A 4530-nucleotide genomic window follows, 5' to 3' on the forward strand; every position below is an offset into this window, starting at 1 on the left:
GCACTTACTTGCATGCGAAGATGTAGCTGGTGGGTCCCAGCAATCAGGGGCGAATCATTTTTTTGCCCGGACGCACTTCCTTGCATGCAAAGGTGTAGCTGGTAGGTCCCAGCAGTCAAGGGGTGAATCGTTTTTTTTGCCTGGACACACTTCCTTGCGTGCGAAGGTGTAGCTGATGGGTGCCAGCAGTCAGGGGGGAAACGTTTTTTTCGTAAAATACGGTGGCCCGTCCGGTCGGTCCCCGCTGTCAGGTGGAGGAATAATTATTTTGCTTGTAATAAGGAGGCACTTCCTTGCAGCTGCCGTGGACCCAGCTGTCAGCCTCGGCACGTACAGTACTCTTCCGATGGAAGTCGGTCGTTGACCACATTGACCATGCCGCGCCGAGAGCACCATGGCGGTGGACGAAGGCGAGGCCTAGGAAGGGATGACGCGGAGCCAGGGAGGACGCATCAGTGGATGCCCACGCGAAGAGGAGTACGAGGGTTCACTGGTTCGACTGCGGTGTGAGGCTGCCGTCGCCGCAGAATAACAAGGGGTGTGCGCGAGTAGAGGGATGGCCTGGCCAGCGGTGGGAGTAGTAGGGGGTGGTGAGGCCTCCGCGGCATCACAGCCGGCCATGGGAGGCAGGATCATGCGGCATGATCAGCGCTGCTTTGGGCGGCTGAAGCACGAAGACCAGAGGTTGAAGAAGCACTACGGCCGTTGGATGGACATCGTACGGTCACTGGAGCTAGAATCGTTCATATTGACTAAGTTGACAAAGCCCTCCGTCCCCATAAACTTAGTAGGCCCACAAGTCACCCTCCCACCAAGGTGAGTCCCAGCTAGCAGGGGGAGTATTCATTTTTTTATTCGTAATAAGGAGGCATTTCCGGTGGGTCCGAGCTGACAGCAGGGGGAACGTTTTTTTCATGAATTACAGAGGCCCTTCCGGTGGGTCCTGGCTATCAGGTGGAGGAATCATTATTTTGCGCGTAATAAGGAGGCATTTCCTTGTGTGGGCCCCTACTGTCATCCTCTTCCGATGGCTGTTGTTTGTTGATCATGTTGACCTCGCCGCGCCGAGTGCACAAATGCGGTGGACGATGGCGAGGCCCAGGAAGAGAACCACATGGAGCCGGTGAAGCCACCGCAGTGGATGCCCACGCTGAGGGGAGAACGAGCGCTGACTGGTCGGCTGCGGGGTAAGGCTGACGTCACCGGAAAATAAGATGATGTGTGGGTGGTTAGAGGGATGGCCTGGCGGCAGCACATCCAGCCGCGGAAGGAGGGAGCAGGTAGTCCCGCCGGCGCTGGTTTGGGTGGCTAGACCAGGAAGATCAGAGATTGAAGAAGCACAGTGACCGTTGGATGGACATCCAACAGTCAGTGCTGTGTGTTGACTAAGTTGACAAAGCCTTGCGTACACGTCAAAAAAAAAAATTAGGACAGCGTCATCGTGAACCTAGTAGGCCGATAAGTCAGCCTTCAAATCTGTGGAAAACAGCATACAGCCCATTAGCCATTATTTCAATAATTTACAGCCCATTTGCTAATTCTTAAGGATATTTGAAGCCCATAATCTTTTTATTAGCATTACAGACCATATATTCTGGGCACTGCTAAAAAATTCAACGAAATCATGCATATTTCGGTGGGGTCCGAACTCTTTTATTCATGAAATTTCGAGTCATGTTAAAAATAAATTTCAAAAGATTATATCGAAATAAAATTCAAAAAGCAATTCTCTGCAAAAAAAATGAATGAAATTTAGAATCCTAACTAGCAAGATGCCCGTTCGTTGCACGGAACATGAAGATGCATTTGTATGAGTAGTTTATCTTGTGGGAGAAAAGATGATATTTTAATGTAATTGCCAGTTGGCTTTGGTTTTTATAAGAGTAGAGAGTAGAGAAATCCTGAAAAAATGATATTTTAATGCAATTGCCGGTTGGCTTTGGTTTAAAAATTTAGAGCCCATTTCTTACAACTTATAGCCCGTTTTCTGGGGAAGCCCATTTCTTACTACTTACATCCCTCCTCGTCTTGAAAGATTTGCAGCCCAGCAGGGTTGAGAAAAGCAAGTAGGCCTCGGTTTTGGTATTCTCCAAAAAAAAGAACTGGGCTAGCCAATTTCAGAAAGAAAAAATATATCAACTGGGCTCGTCATGTGCTTAATAAAAACGTAAGCGTGGGCTAGACGGGCCACAGCCCCCGCACAACGCGCAGTTGAGCTCCATCTCTGAAACTGAAAAACAACTGGGCGAGCTGCTGGGTACCAAGTGTTATCCGCTCGTTGTGTAATTTTCTCATTTATTGATTACATTGACAATGGCGTGGAACCTAGTTGTCAAACAATTAGGAGGAAGTATTTTTTTGGCTGGTAATAACGAGGCACCTCCTTGCGAAATGCAATGACCCTGATGGATCCCTACTGTCAGCCTCTCCACATACAGTCATCTCCTGATTCCCCTTGGTTGTTGACCATGTTGACAACGCCAGACGGTGGCGGGCATAGTGAGCGAACCAAGGCGGAGAACGACGGCAAGGCCTCGGATGGGAATGAACAGCATCCATGGAAGATGCGGCAGTGTAGTGGCTGGTGGAGGGGAGTACGAGGGCAACAACATGCAAGTCAAGAATACAAATGGTACAAAAAGCCCAAGGATTAATTGTTCATCAAATTTTTAGACAAAACCCAGATTGAACATGATAGTAACATCTAACCCAACCACTCTTTTTTGCAATCACAAACAAATGGATCGGTCTGATCCATAAAATCAACATCCTGTGCAAAAAAAATTTATTTTAGGATGTCTAGAACTTATTGTAAATAGAAGCCGAGCACGTTTAGAAGCCCATTTGTCCACCTGAAACTTCTTTTTTTGCTGTTCAACATGTTCGTCCGTGAGAAATCTCTTGCTGTGAAAATTAAGCCTCATGGACAATAATAACCTCACATTCAACAGGAAGAATGTGACAAAGCTTCTGTTTGCCTGGTTGGATGCATATCGTCCCATCGTTATTGTCCTCAAACGAATGTCATGAGAACTGAGAAAATCCTTGTGCTTATTACGCCAATGATTAGTTATATGTTTTTCTCCATGTGGTTCTGCCTAAGTAGACATGAAGATTGAAAACAGTTAAGGTCTGTAAAAAGAGTATGTCGAAAGAACGACAGCTGAACAGTTAATTCTAGTACAATATATACGGGCTTTCAATGTGCATGAAATCATCACCTCTATGTATAAATTCTCCACAGATCGAAAGCATGGCAGCAAGCCAATAATTATGTCCAGATCAAAACTATACATTCTGATATATATATATGATCTTGACAGAATCCAGCAGCATTGATAGGCTATCAATGGACGAACTCTTCATTGAGCATATAACATAATATTAGTACCCAAAGTGTACTCCAAGATGATATAAAACTTATGTGCACAAATGAAAAATGCAGCATATGATTACAAATGTGTAGATGATAATATACGGTACCTGAAAAAGTGAGGAGCCAAACACCAACTCCTTGTGATTATTAAACGGGTCACGAATTACACCCAATGTCTCCAGTTTGGGCGCAGAGACGACAATTATTTCTGAAGGTGTATAACAATTATGAAGGAGCAACCTTTCAAGTGAAGGGGCATCTTTGATGATGAGTTGTTGTCCTTTAAAACAAATTCCAATGCTTTTAAGGTGAGGCGACTTTATTTGGAGATAACTGGTACCGATTTCTATTCCCAAAACAATCAGCAAGCGCTCTAGGGAAGGGCAACTGGAGTGGATGATGCTGTGAAGTGAGGCCTCCGACAGATAAACCACCACAAGCGAAAGTTTTTTTAGCAGTGGGAGTCGAAGCATTTGTACCAGATTGTCTGGTAGATGGCACCGGGCGAAGGTGGCGGTGTGGAGAGAGGAGGAAACCGCGAGATGGACAACGGCGGTGTGGGCATGAATTCTTGGTATGTTCATAGTATGAAACTTTCATGGTAATGGTAGAACTCAAACTACTGAAGTTTTCTGAATTCAGGGGATGTCAGCCAAGCATCCACCTTGCCGGGTATGGACAGTAGGTAGCTTGTCGAGGTGCAAAGGCATTAAACGGGGCCCTGCTGGTGAGCAGAGACGATGGCCCTAAGGAGATCAAATTCAGGAAGGACAGATATCTGACGACAGTCGAGATTGAGGGGCGTGGTGCACCATAGAGGGCGCCACCGAGTTGAGAGGACTTGTGTGCGGCAGCAATCCTGGGTGGGGAGAAGCGAGATGATCTCCTCAAGGATGACGCCCGGGAGATTGCTGATGCGGTCCACCGGAGATTCTACCGGTTCCTCAGATCCGGGTGGGGGGGGGCTCGCCGCTTCTCCCCCTGCTACCGGGTGTGGGATCTACAACCGGTGTCACCGCTGGCGGGAGCCTCATCTTCTTGGCGCTGGGGCCAGTCGACTCCATTTTCCTTGTGGGCGTCATGCCGAGCTCATGGGTTTGAGCAGAGTAGCCAGAGATGAGCCTAGTGGCAGTGCGAGTGGGGAAGAAGGAGGG

This window comes from Triticum dicoccoides, chromosome 3B (genome assembly GCF_002162155.2).
Source record: "Triticum dicoccoides isolate Atlit2015 ecotype Zavitan chromosome 3B, WEW_v2.0, whole genome shotgun sequence".
Classification (NCBI taxonomy): Eukaryota; Viridiplantae; Streptophyta; class Magnoliopsida; order Poales; family Poaceae; genus Triticum; species Triticum dicoccoides.